General features: G+C 37.6%; 1 protein-coding gene across 1 annotated transcript in view; it reads left to right on the forward strand.

Annotated features, from left to right (window-relative positions):
• Nucleotides 1-15,658, forward strand: part of LOC146805514 (lysozyme g-like) — a 416,874-nt gene that overhangs the window by 187,686 nt on the left and 213,530 nt on the right. The window lies entirely within an intron of this gene.

The raw sequence follows: 15,658 nt of genomic DNA on the forward strand, positions 1-15,658 counted from the left end.
TTCAACTTTGTAGCTTCTTGCAGGCATCTTCATTCTGCATATTGAGACTTAGTTAAACTTACCTTCACAGTAATAGGAATAAAAAATGGTATACATTATTTTCTGTTTTTCATTCAAATATAAATTCATATAAATTGCTTATTTTAAAATTTGGATCTGTGAAAGAAAAGGGAAAAAAAATTATAACATGTAATAATAAATTTTTTACAACACAGCATAATTTCCACAAAGTAATTTCTTTGCCTTTTTTGCTGTTCTCAGAATATATTAAATTTCACTAAAAATATTGATTTCAATCGTACTCATCACTTAACAGCGGGCAAAAAAAACACGATCTCAAAGATTGTTAAAAAAAAACAACATGCCATTCTCAAAATACAAATCACAGAAATATAAATTGCACACACCTAACAAATTTTTTAACTTTAACTCACAAAAACTGAAAATGATGTCGCTATAAAATATTCACCAAATCTAAAGTTGAATTTTTGGAGGATGCACCACGCCCACAATGTTTGCCTTCAGTGATGTGGACATTTTCTACTTTTCTCGAGGGGCAAACAAAGACCAATACCACCTTTCTCATGCACAAGATTTTCAAAAGTGTTCTGTTACGAGGGGATCCTAACAAAAAATACTCATGCAGCACAGCAAGTATGATGAAACACCTAAGGACCCTTCATCCAAACAATCTTGCACGAGAAGAGTGCAAACAGATGAGAAACACTCCTGTTCTGTATCTGTAAAAAAGAATCACATATAAATGTATATTAATAACTTTCAAAATTATACTATTCCATTACTGTACAAACACATTTTATGTAAATACTGACTAAGAAACTATGTCCCTGAACCACAAGCGTGACGATGGTTAAAACACTACATGCATAGTGCATACTACTTTGAAGAAGTTTATGCCCTAAAGCCTACCTCACTAAAACTCTACATGCTAACTGACTAAATGATTACAGTACTATAAAAACTGGGTGAGTGACAGGGTGTTTGCTAGAAGAGTATGAATACTAACTAGGGAATTGAAGGTGTGAAACACAACTGTGTAGGTGATTAGAAGACTGCATCCATACTGCATAGGCATTTAATGCAGTCCATGTGCTAAGGCCTGGCTCACTGCATGACTACTTGGGTACTGACTGAATGATGAGAGTACAGCAAGGAGAGTGCCAAGGTGAATTTATAAGTGCTAGGCTTTTCGCACAGGGAATGGATTAGTACTTGGTACTGAATGGGTCACTAGAGGAGTGCAAAGGCAGTGACAAGATGTTTGCTGGACTGTATGGATACTGACTAGGAAATTGAAAGTGTGAAAGACAAGTGTCTAGGTGGTTAGAAGACTGCATGCATAGTGCATAGGGGTTTGACGCAGTCCATGTGCTAAGGCCTGGCTCAGTGCATGAATACTTAGGCACTGACTGAATGATTAGAGTAATGCAAAGATAGTATCTTGGTGAATTTATAAGTGTTTGAGTTTTCACACAGTGAATGGATTAGTACATGATGCTGAATGGGTCACTAGAAGACTGCAAAGGGAGTGGCAGGGTGTTTCCTGGAAGTGTATGGATACTGACTGGGGAATTGAAGGTGTGAAAGACAATTGTGTAGGTGGTTAGAGGATTGCATGCATAGTGGATAGGGGTTTGAAGCAGTCCATATACTAAGGCCCGGGTCACTGGATGAGTACTTGGGTACTGACTGAATGATTAGAGTACTGCAAGGAGAGTGCCTGGGTGAATTTATTAGGGTTTGGCGTAGTGAATGGATTAGTACATGATGCTTAATTAGGTCACTAGAGGAGTGCAAGGGGAGTGACAGGGTGTTTGCTGGAAGTGTATGAATACTGACTGGGGAATTGAAGGTGTGAAAGACAAGTGTGTAGGTGGTTAGAGGACTGCATGCATACTGGATAGGGGTTTGAAGAAGTCCATGTGCTAAGGCCTGACTCAGTGCATGAATACTTAGGCAGTGACTGAATCATTAGAGTATTGGAAAGAGAGTGTCTTGGTAAATTTATAAGTGTTTGGGTTTTGGCACAGTGAATGGATTAGTACATGGTGTTGAATGGGTCACTAGAGGACTGCAAAGGGAGTGACAGGGTGTTTCCTGGAAGTGTATGGATGCTGACTAGGGAATTGAAGGTGTAAAAGACAAGTGTATAGTATGTTAGAACACTACATGCATACTGCATAGACATTTGAAGCAATCTGTTTGGTACTTAGAAACTGACTAAATAATCAGACTACTTCTAGGACAGTGCTTAGGTAAAGCTTTTAGATTTTCAGTTCTGCCACAGTGAAGAGAATAGTACATGGTACTGCACCTTAGTGTCAAACCCTGACTCATTTTATCAATGCATAAGCAAAGACTAACTTCTAATGCTACTAAAAATTGACAACATGACAGGTTTTACATGAGTTATCTGCTAAAAAATACACGATGTTACCAAATGCTTCTCTCACAGTGGTTCCCAAATGCACACAGACTCACAGTGTGATTCTAGACAACAACCACTATACCTAGGAGTTTACCAAAAATCATTCACTACTGTGGAAGTGGTAAGGGAACTGCACACAATCTTCATATTTCAGGACTGCACGTTTGTGTCAAAGCCTGACTCATTTAATCAAAGCATAAGCAAATACTGGCTTCTAATGCTACTAAAACTTGACAACATGACCGGTTTTAAAACAGTTATCTGTCAGCAAATACACGATGTTACCAAATGCTTCTCTCACAGTGGTTCCCAAATGCACACAGACACACAGCGTGATTCTAGACAACAACCACTATACCTAGGAGTTTACAAAAAATCATTCACTACTGTGGAAGTGGTAAGGGAACTGCACACAATCTTCATATTTCAGGACTGCACTTTTGTGTCAAAGCCTGACTCATTTAATCAAAGCATAAGCAAAGACTGGCTTCTAATGCTACTAAAACTTGACAACATGACCGGTTTTAAAACAGTTATCTGTCAGCAAATACACGATGTTACCAAATTCTTCTCTCACAATCCTTACCTAAATGCACACAGACTCACAGTGTGATTTTAGACAATCAACACTATCCTAGAAGTTTACCAAAACTCATTCACTAGTCTAGAAGAGTTAATGGTACTGCATACAATCTACATATTTAAGTACAGCACATCAGTGTCAAAGCATGACTCATTTAATCAACGTATAAGCAAAGACTGGATTCTAATGCTACTAAAACTTCACAACATGACAGGTTTTAAAAAAGTTATCTGTCAGCAAATACATGATGTCACCAAATGCTTCTCTCACAGTGATCCCAAATACACACTAACTCACACTGTGATTCTAGACAAGCACCACTATCCCTAGGAGTTTACCCAAACTCATTCAGTACAGTACAAGTGGTAAGGGAACTGCACACAATCTACATATTTCAGGACTGCACTTTTCTGTCAAAGCCTGACTCATTTAATCAAATCATAAGCCATAACTGTCTTCTAATGCTACTAAAACTTCACAACATGACAGGTTAAAACAGTTATCTGTCAGAAAATACATGATGTTACCAAATGCTTCTCTCACATTGGTTCCCAAATGCACACAGACTCACTGTGTGATTCTAGACAAACAACACTATCCCTTGCACTATACCAGAACACATTTCTTCATCTAGAAGTAGTACTACATTTTAGTATAGAAACATAACATAACTCATTTCACAAATTCATAAACAATGACTGGTCTCTAATTCTACCAAAATATAAAACAGCACAGTTATCTGTCTGCAAACACATGAAAAACACAAATGTTTATCACAGAATGGTTTCTACATGCACACACACTGTCAATAAGATTGTAGACAAAAAAAGTACTCCCTACACCACTTTAGCAGGAGAAATACATTCGTCTGATTAAAATCAAAATAGTCTACATACATCCCCTCACAATTAAATAACTCATCTTTCAAGTTATTTTGTAGATTAAGAAGTATATCAGTCACTCACCATATTTTCTTTTGCAGATTCTCTGCACTGTGAACCTATCAGCAAAAACAAAGAATGGAAAAGTTTCCCTTTCATTTTCCACACATATACATGTAAACATCAAATCACAATCCTTCACACATAAACTCAAAAGCAAACACACATTTCTATTAGTTAAACAGTTCAACCCTTTCCAACTGAAATACATTTCAACCCTTCCCCCAATCTGCCTTCTGCCTGTTACCATAGAAACAGGTCATGGAACACTGCACTAAGCACACAGGTCAGAAGTTCAGCACAAAATTTTCCTACACAAGAGAGGAAGTGTGCTTCACTTTTCAACATATCAGCTAATCATATACAATGTTCCTTACAATCTGTTTTTGTTAACCAATAAGAATCATACCTTTAAAAAACAGAAATATACACCCTACCTTTCAGTGTACAAAGTAGTCATACAACCAATGATTTCTTGTCTTTTTAAAAAAAAAATCCGTGGATCCGCACACAGAACGCGATAGGATGCGCGCACCGTGCGCGCATTATGCCGTTTTTGTTGTTTTTTAAAAAAGGGGGCCCCAGGGGGTCCTTCTGGGACCCCCTACGCACCTCTAGAGGGTTAGAGTATTTCCACTCTGCCCCATTTATATGTTTTACACACTTATTCCCCTTGCTTCTTCAGCCTCGCGTCTACCGAGGCAGAAAATGGCCACCAACTGTTCCTGGTTTCGAATGTAGAGAGACACTCCACAGCCAATTAGCATTCAGCGCGCGATCGGGGAGGGTGCGCGTACGGTGCGTGTACGGTCCGCGGATCCTCTGCGGCCATAGATATTTATGTACTTTTAACTCTAATTTTCTCAGGAACTACTGAACGGATTCACACCATTTATACAAAAAGGCACGAGTCTGAACTGAGGACTACCTCTTTGCCAAATTTCGTGTCATTCCGTTCAGCGGTTCGGGCTGTAGCTGCGACAACAGATCCTATGGGAAATTGCATGGTGGAAACGTGTTTTGAGACCCCCCTTTTTTCTCGGCCCCCGCTTGACTAATCACCACAATACTTTTAGGGTAGGAGCGGAGCGGAGCTGACCAAAAGTTTGGAAAATTTCGCGAGGATTCGTCAATCGGCGCCAGACTTATTGGGAATAGAATGTTGCGGATTTCCTATGGAAAAATGGTCCTAACTATAACTATAATGACCGCCAGTAGGTAATATATATATATTACCTACTGGCGGTCGCCAGTAGGTAGTTATAGTTAGGACCACGTTTCCATAGGAAAACCTCAACATTCTATTTTGAATAACTTTGGCGCCGGTCGACGAATCCTCGTGAATTTCTCAAAATAGGTGGGGCGCTACGCTCCGCTCCTACCCTGAAAGTCTCGGGGGGATCCGTCAAGCGGGGGCTGAGATAAAAGGGGGGTCCCAAAACGCGTTTTTCCCATGCATTTTTCCATAGGACCTTTAGAACGAGCTACAGCCCGAACGGCTGAACAGAATTACTCAAAATTTGGCAGAGAGGTAGTCCCTAGGTCAAGGAAGTGCCTTTTGTAGGTTTGGTGTAAATCTGTTCAGTAGATTCTGAGAAAATAGCCTTTAAATCAATATATATATCTGAGCCCGCTTACGGTACGCTTACCGTACGCTTACGGTAAGCGTACGGTGGCGTGCGCGAGCGCGATTCTGATTGGCTCTTAGATCTTAGTAAACATTCGAATCGGCCGAAACCAGGAAGCGGCGGCCGCCATTTTGTCTCTCGCACTGAGTGTTGTTTATCAAACATGATGGCCAAAAACATGTTACGGGGCTGTTTTGACAACTCCCTCCCACATAGTCATGTTGAGGGAGTCCACAAACATCCCCCAAGAGCAAAAACGGTTTTATTTTTTTTTCGGCAATTTCGCGGGGTACGCTTACCGTACGCTTACCGTAAGCGTACGGTAAAAGAATAAAAATAAAAAAAACACTATCCACACTTACCCCACCCCCTGTGCTTTTGGTGGCCGAAGGCCACCAAATGTACAGGGCTTATTAATAGGTAAAAAAAACTAAATTTTGGCAACATGAAATTATAAAATTGAAATAAAAAAAACACTATCCACATTGACCCCACCCCCTGTGCTTTTGGTGGCCGAAGGCCACCAAATGTACAGGGCTTATTAAAGTTGATAAAAACCGTGCACGGAACGAACTGCGTTAAGTGGGCGCGCACGCCTCGAATGGCGTAAAGTAACTTAGCATTTAAAAAACCGTACAAATTCACTGAAAAAACCATAGGTTTCACACACGTTATAGTTAGGAATTAGCATTTAAAAAACCTTGCAAATTCACTGAAAAAACCATAGGTTTCACACATGTTATAGTTAGCGGAAATTTTACTGATAAAAAACCAGTGAAATTCCCCCGTTATAGTTAGTGCTGGCAACTATAACTCACGCGACCGCAATCTTCTGCTGATGACATATGTGTCTTTATGAAAAAAAAATATTTGTAATATATGTATAGCTAAAAATGTATGGAAGAAGACATGGGCAAATAAGTGTCTAAATACAGTATTAGCATCAGCAGAGGATTGCGGTCGCGTGAGTTATAGTTGCCAGCACTAACTATAACGGGGGAATTTCACTGGTTTTTTATCAGTAAAATTTCCGCTAACTATAACATGTGTGAAACCTATGGTTTTTTCAGTGAATATATATATATATATATATATATATATATATATATATATATATATATATATATATATATATATACATAAGAAAGCTGCACCACCGTTGAGGCACCACACACATGCGTGTTTTCAAACCTTTTTATTCGGCAAGTTGCAAGGAAAACCAAGCTCACTTCCACCGCACAGGTAAACCAAACATGTTTCGGGCTTCCTTAGCCCTTGCTCACTGGTATCAGGGAGGCACAGCAGCAATGGTTTATGTCGCACCTGCGGCGACTTAAATGATAGTCCCGCCCAATGGGCGTACGTCACAGCTGCATGCTGGTAACTGTAGTTTGCTGCTTATTTAAAGTCCGGAGTGAGCTTGGTTTTCCCTGCAAGTTGCCGAATAAAAAGGTTTGAAAACACGCATGTGTGTGGTGCCTCAATGGTGGTGCAGCTTTCCTATGGATTTATAGCGGCCTGGCCCAGTTCGCGAGGCACCCCGCCACGGATGAGCGGCTCCGGCGCGCTGGCAAATTATCAGCGTCCAAAGGAACGGCGTGACCAGTTTGGCAAGATCAAGAGCAGGGACCCAGCCTTGCTATTCACAGCAACCTACTATAGGTTTAAGAAATATTGAGAGACACAGTAACAATCCACTACGGACTTTGAATAAGCAGCAAACTACAGTTACCAGCATGCAGCTGTGACGTACGCCCATTGGGCGGGACTATCATTTAAATCGCCGCAGATGCGACGTAAAACATTGCTGCTGTGCCTCCCTGATACCAGTGAGCAAGGGCTAAGGAAGCCCGAAACATGTTTGGTTTACCTGTGCGGTGGAAGTGAGCTTGGTTTTCCCTGCAACTTGCCGAATAAAAAGGTTTGAAAACACGCATGTGTGGGGTGCCTCAACGGTGGTGCAGCTTTCTTATGGATATATATATATATATATATATATATTCACTGAAAAAACCATGGGTTTCACACACGTTATAGTTAGGAATTAGCATTTAAAAAACCTTAGAAATTCAGTGAAAAAACCATAGGTTTCACACATGTTATAGTTAGCTGGACATTTTACTCGTAAAAAACCAATGAAATTCCCCCGTTATAGTTAGTTCAGCTAACTATAACTCGCGCGCCCGCAATGCACTGCTGATGACGTCACATATTACATCACTCATGACATGGTCAGTGACATCACTCATGACATCACTGATGACATCGCAAATGACATCACTGATGACATCACTGATGACATCATCCAGTGAATGTGTGTTTTTCTGAAAATTAAATATGTTTTATATATGTATATCTCAAGGTCGATGGAAGAATAAATGGGTATATAAGTGTCTAAATGGATGATTTTTTTTTGAAAAATTGATTGTGTAACTGACTGATTAAGTGTATCATAGTGAATACATGGCTTAGTGAGTAATGTTTAAATATTTAAATATCTGTATCAGTCTCTCTCTTTGTGTATAAGTGGCTGCATGGGTTGGTGAGTTGCTACATGAGTGTCTATATAGGTTATTTGTTGGTTTTTTGAGTATCAGTGTCTGATGTCTGTATGGTTTGGTGGGGGGTATTACGTAGTGCATAGGTGCATGAATGAATGACTCAGTCTTTGTATGTGTTGAAGACAGCATGTGTGCAGGACTCTATGGGTGCATGAGTGTGTGCATGGGTGTGTTAGTGAGTGAATGACTGTCTCAATAGTGTCTCTATGAGTAACTACATATGTTTTAAACTAGTATATGTGACTATTGGTGTATATAAGCGAGTATATGTGAGAGTCAGAGATTGAAAGAGTTCCTGTATGAATAAGTATGTGTTTTGTTAAGTGATTGTTTAAAAGACTAAGTATGTGTAAGTTTCCGTAGAAGTAAGTGTGGTGGTGTGTGTATAACTGTATATGCAAGTAAATGGATGTTTGATTCTTTATTAGCATGAGTGACTATGTGTGTGAGTAACTCTATGGATGAGTGGCATTGTGTAACAGGGTGTATAGGTGTATGAGTACATATGATGAGTGAGTACATGTATGAGTGACTGTATAGGGCTATTGGTGAATGAGTGGATGTGTATGTGGATTTTAGAATTACTGTATAGGTTGTTGTAACTGGTATTGGTATGTCCATTGTTTTTAAAATTGTAATTTCTATTTTTGAATGTGTGTATCAAAGGTTATATTAGGGGAAGAGGAGGTCCGCCACTCTATCACAAGGATGATGTCATCAGTGATGTCATCAGTGATGTCATTTGAGATGTCATCAGTGATGTCATGAGTGATGTCACTGACCATGTCATGAGTGATGTAATATGTGACGTCATCAGCAGAGCATTGCGGGCGCGCGAGTTATAGTTAGCTGAACTAACTATAACGGGGGAATTTCATTGTTTTTTTACGAGTAAAATGTCCAGCTAACTATAACATGTGTGAAACCTATGGTTTTTTCACTGAATTTCTAAGGTTTTTTAAATGCTAATTCCTAACTATAACGTGTGTGAAACCCATGGTTTTTTCAGTGAATTTGCAAGGTTTTTTAAATGCTAATTCCTAACTATAACGTGTGTGAAACCTATGGTTTTTTCTTTGAATTTGCAAGGTTGTTTAAATGCTAATCCCTAACTATAACATGTGTGAAACCTATGGTTTTTTCAGTGAATTTGCAAGGTTTTTTATATGCTAAGTTATGTATTTTTAATTAAAGATATTTTTTTTTATTAAAATAAAATTACTATATATTCATTTATATATTATATGTATTTTTTTATAAATTATTTTTTTTAAAAATTCAATTAGGATATTTTTTTTTTAAATTTTTTAAATTATTTTATGTCCACTTTTTTTTTTTTTTTTATAAATTCTTGGGGTGCGCGCTCTGAGCGCGCTCCTAGTACTATTTCGTAAGTTTTTAATGAATTCCGGCGTACGTTATTTACGTGCGCAAATATACTTCATGGTGCGCGCTGGGAGCGCGCACCCAGTACGTATGCGTACGTACGTACGCATGCGTCCTACGCGCTCGACGCGGTTTACTTCCGCATACGCTAAAATTATGCGCAATAACGGTCGCGTATACGCGTGTTCAACGTATGCGCGCTAGGTACGCGCATATGACGTATGCACCTGCGCGTTTACGCGTTCGTGCATACGTAATCACGGTGTGCGCGCTCGGAGCTTGCGCAGTGCGCGCACCTCGGGTTTATACATAATAAAACAATATTTCTTATTGGTTATCATTACTTTCAGGTTCTAATTGTTTCAATACCACACCCAATCCCCTCATGGCAAGTCATGTGATCAAGAATCATCACTTTTGATTGGTTTGAAGTACTTTCTGTTCCAGATTCTTCCCAAACCACACCTACTCCCCTCATTATTAGTTCTGATTCCTTTGGAGAAGGAGCTATTCTGTTGTTGAGAGACAATGGCTGAACAGCAGCCTACTTCAGACAGTGACCAGGACACTCTTGAGAGGCAGAGGAACAGGAAGCAGAAAGACAGCTTTATATGACAGTTTTTCACTTTTCCAGATGATGAGAAAAAGGTAAATGCACCGAAAGTTACATGTGTACTTTGTAAAAAAGTCTTATCTCGTGGGAATCCTAACAAGAAATATTCTTTTAGCATTCACACTATGTTGAGACATGTTTTCAAAATGCATCCAGTAACTTATCGTCGAGCTTCTGGAGAAAACCCTCCACCTGCTCAGCCGACGACATCAGCAGCAGCTCAGCCGAGCACATCTTCGGCAGCTCAGGGGAGCACTTCAGCTGCGATGGTGCCTTCACCTGTTTCTACACCTCTTGTTGGTCCACCTTGTTTGGCGAGGTTGTCTACACGGTGCACTGATTGCGGTTCTCTTATTTCTGTGGGGGAGACCAGTCTTGATCTCCTTCAGAGAAAATTTGATGCGCATCCGTGCACTAGGCCATAGATGTTTTTTCTTTTTTTGCGTTTTTCTCTTCCTGTTTCCCTCCATTAACTCAAGGGCTCTTTTAAGAGCCACTTATAAACTTAACCAAACAAATGTTTTTTTTTGAAGTTTTTTTTGAAATTTTTTTGAGGTGCGCGCACCCTGCGCGCACCCAAGGTTTTTTTTTTTTGGTTTTTTTTGAGAGACTACAATTAAAAATTGAAAATGTGATTGTAGAGAAGTAGAAAAAAAGGAACCATGATATTGGTGACTTACCATACCCACTCTAAAAAATATTTTTTCATTTATTTTTCTAAAAAATTGCTTTAAAAATGATTCTAGTTTTCGTAAATTTTCTATATCAATCTGAAAAAAAAGAAAAAAGTATTTTTATTTTTTAAAACATTTTATAATACAGTACACATATTTACATATTTATCAAAAAATATTTTTGCCTTATTTTTGCTGTTTTCAGAATATATTGCATTTCACTATAAATTGTGAAAGCAATTGCATTCATCATTTAACAAAAAATAACAATCTCAAAGATTGTATTAAAAAAGCCCAGAATCTCTTCTCACTTAAACTTATCATTACAGAAATGCATAATATTCTAAAAAAATATCATCTAAAAACAATACTTATTTCTTTAAAATACCGTCTGATATTTTTGTTTCAGAAGTATAATCACAATATTATATCTCAAATAACTCCACAATACATCTGATTCCATTTCCTTTAGGCCAAATAGTAATTTTAAAATTCTTTTTTGATTAAATTTCCAATGGTAATCCAATAAAATTCTAAAGTTTAATTTGTCCAGATCTCACCGATTCTCTGTAACATTTTGGTTCCCGAAAGACTTATTAATAATTTATTAAGTCCACAATAGAATTGGTTACTTTTCCGCATGGCCAAATAGTAATTTTAAAAATCTTTTTTGAAAAAATTTCCAATGGCACTCCAATAACATTCCAAAATTTAAATTGTGCAGATGTTACCGATTTTCTTTAAATTTTTGGTTTTTGAAAGTTTCATAAAAAATTATAAAAGTCCACATTACAATTGGTTATCTTTCCATTAGGCCAAATGATAATTTAAAAAATCTTTTTTTTAAAAATTCCAATGGTAATCCAATAAAATGGTAAAATTGTTTTGTCCAGATTTTGCCAAGTCTCTCTAAAATTTAGGTTTCAGGAAGATTAGATAGGAATTTGCTAAATCAAAAGGCAAACGTTGCTTAAAAACCAATTGGGAATCATTAAAGAGTGTCCAGCCTTTCTCACATTTAAGATAAACTGTGTAATGTCCAGAAGTAACAGTAGGTCCTTCATGGAAAATTATTGCAACAGTTACAAAAGTTTTTCCTGAAATTGATAATTGCTGTCCTGTAAACTTCTTTATTAAAGTATCCAATTTTGAACCATCAGCTCTACATCGTTGCATCATTAAAATTACATACTGTCCGTATTCCTTTAAAATTAATGTTGAAAACATGTCAGATTGACACTCACCGCATTGCATGCTATGATTAGCATCTTTAACTAATTTAGCAAAAGTGACTGTTTTACTCTGTGGTAATGTCAAATAAATAAACCTTTCATTATCAACATTAGAGCCACATATATTATAACAGTTTTCACAAGTATGTTCCCATTTATAAGAGAGACCAAATAAAATATCAATTGCAACTTCTTCTTCTTCCAGTACTTGTAGAAAATACATCAAAAATTCATGTGCATCTTGCTGTTCATTTTGAGAAAACTGTGTTCGTCCTGAACATACATCTAAAAGTTTTCTAATTTCAGTAGCACTTTCTATTTGACTTTTATCATTACTCAGCTTATGAAAAAGGAGACTCAGCTCAGAACAGAATCTTTTTCCCTGATTTACTATTATCTGCTCTTGCAAACTTTCAAGATAAAATGCAACATTCAGCACTACATTAGCGTAGCAGTTGACACCAGAGCTATTTTCAAAATGACATCCTACAACCTGTTCTTCATTTTCCTTATTCTTTTTGCTTGCAATTACATCACTCCTCTTTTTTTTCCTCCTCTCTACATCTTCATTACAGATATTCTCATTTCTCCTTTTACGAGAAACGACATGTTTCTCCAACACAGGATACTGACCTAAATGAGGAGCATAGGTTCTTCTTAATCTATTATACTCCTTTACACAATTTGCATCAGCACTAACGTTTGAGTTATCAAAGTCTATCATGAATAAACCAGATAATGTTTTCACTCGTGACAAAGCTACATAAGCCATACCTTCTTTGAACACAGTTGAACCAATGTTCACAAATGCACAATCTACAGTCAATCCTTGAATAGTTACAGCATATGCTAGAGAAAATGGAAACTGCTTTCTACGTACATATAAGTCTTTCACAAGCATGAAACGAACTGAACAACGACAAATATCTTTAACTTCTTCTATCTGATCAAATTTTATTTTTAAACATTCAATTCCATCTTTTTTCTGATAATTAATAAAACCCACAACTCTTCCCATAGCTCCATTAACTAAACCTTTTTCAACATCCAAATTTCTCCTTAAAAATACTCTACAGTTCATGCAAACATATAGATTTTTTTCTAATCCAGCTGTTTTGGAAATGTTCTTCTCTAGTGAATTCAATTTATTTTTCAGTGTGCCTGTTACTGTGATAGTAATTCTTCCATCCTCAATTTTGTCCACTGCTTCCAATTTCCTGATCTCCTCCTTTTCCAATTTCAAAAGCTCCTCATTGAATATTGAGCATTCACGTAGAGTTGGCATTAAGCAGATGGCACTTTTGTTTTCTGCAATGTTCTTGTATATCTTCTCTGCAACTATTTCTTCCTTTGGAAATAAATTATGTAGCAGCCGACTCTGTAATGCTTTTGTGCCAGCTTCAGTGAGTAGTCCAATTCTGATATCTTTCAGAATACTTCCATATTCTTCATCGTTTGCTTGCCTCATATTAGTAGTAAGTTCCTTGTACTCAAAGAAGGACCAAATATTTGTATTACCGATGCTTCCCAATGACTTCTTCGTGTCTTCATGTGTGACAGTATTAAACACTGGTTGTCCTTTAACTGGAGTAAGTTGCAAAAGATCTCCAAAAACTATGACGTTTTTTCCACCAAATAACATGTCATAGTCTGTCTTCAAAATTTGCTGCATTCTTAAATGCACAAAGGCAAGCATTAAGTTTGATACCATGCTCACCTCATCAATAATGAGAAGTTTCATCTTCTTCAATACTCTTGAAACTTCCAAGGATGCTTCTCCAGTTAGCTTGTTGTATTGTATTTTGTTCTCATGCTCCACTGGTAACATTAGCAAACGATGTAAAGTGATTCCTTTTATGTTATATGCTGCTAACCCAGTTGGAGCAGTAACCACACAAGACAAAGTAGAATCCGTTTTTTGCTGTAGGTAGCTTCTGATGACTTTTATAAGGAAACTTTTCCCAGTTCCAGCTTGTCCGCTTACATACATCCTGATTGGTTGAAATGATGTGCATTTGCACTCTTTTTTTTCATGTTGAAATCCGTGATCAATTTTGCTTCTGATCTCTTCATAAATTTGTTGCTGCTCTTCATTCAGTTGTCTTTCCAAATTTTGTAAGTCTATAAATTCTTCTTGCGCTTGATTCATAGCCGTTTCCACTTCATTCATGGCTATTGATGCTTCATTTTCAACGATTGGTTGTCCTAGAGGATCTTGACTGAGTGTTCCTGAACTGTGGCTGTCTTGAGAACTGTCTCTAGCTACTTCTGCTGCAATTGTAGTTTCCTGTTCAATTTCTTCATTTAACATTTGCAGATAAGTTGTGAATGTACTGCATTGTATACTGTCTTTGGAAGCATTAAAAGAATCTTCATAGCTTTGAAATTCTCCCAGTAGTTCGTCCTCTGAACGCCATGGTTTAAACAGCTGTAAAAGAGCCAAGTAGTAAAATTCCTTTTTGTCAGTAGTGTCGCAACTCAGCTTCCTGTGATTTATCAAACTTCCTTTTGTTTGCTTCACCAAACATCCTTCCTCACCAATCACTTTATATTTTCCATTGTTGATGTCTTCTGCGGCTTTCCATGAATAAATGTAGTTCTGCAGCACTTCATAGAGACACATGTTCTCCAGATGTTGACTTCTTTTTGGATAATATGTGTCCAACATGTTTGATTTCAAAATATCTGTACTTTGTGGGTCATTCTCGGCCAAATATTCAATTTCTCCAACAGATTTCAGTACCCGATTTCTCATTGCTGCAAGGCCTAAACTTGCCCAAATTATTCTTCTTGATTTCGAGTAGAGACTTGCAGAAGATAACCTATCTGAACATTCGTAGGATCCAATTTCTCGATGCGATAACATCTTCAAACTGAAACTGTACAGCCTCTTACTGACAGTCTTCTCGTGAGAAATCTCTTCCCACATTTCCTTCAATTCTGTTTTTTCTGATTTCGTAATGTAAGACGTTACATATCGAGCAACAGCAATGGAATTGTCAGCTACATACTGTATATCCATGTTAGCGTTCCACATGGATAAAATGACTGGGTTGTAGTCATTTATATTTTTTGATTCTTCTTTTATTTTTAGGTTGTAGGTATTCTTAGGTGATTTTCTTGTGATAGTATGTCTCACAGCTGACATAAAACTGTTTACTCTTCCATTTGAAAGAACAGGTCTAGGAAATCCAAATCAACATTTAGTGTAGTATTTATCTTTGCTCTTGTATTTCCGTCGACAGTACTTTCCACACCGATGACTTTGGAAACGTAAAACTTGCTCCTTTAACTTTTTCTCTTCTGTGCTTTTTGGTATAGCACATGTTGCATATTCTTCAATGTAAGATAACACTGCTTCATCAGTATCTGTTCCAAACTTTGGGGCATCCTTGATCCACAACAGCATATGAATATGAGGAGCACTTCTTGCCTGGTACTCTTTTCTCCAAAAGAAATCTACTACTTCTCCAAGAGGTGGATTTTTTTTATTGCAGATGAAGGACATCATAGCCTCAAATCACTGATTGAAATATCTGCAAACATTAACCGGATCCAATGAGCACAGTTCTCCTGCTGTCTTGTATTCGA

This window comes from Triturus cristatus, chromosome 8, assembly GCF_964204655.1.
Source record: "Triturus cristatus chromosome 8, aTriCri1.1, whole genome shotgun sequence".
In the NCBI taxonomy this organism is placed as follows: domain Eukaryota; kingdom Metazoa; phylum Chordata; class Amphibia; order Caudata; family Salamandridae; genus Triturus; species Triturus cristatus.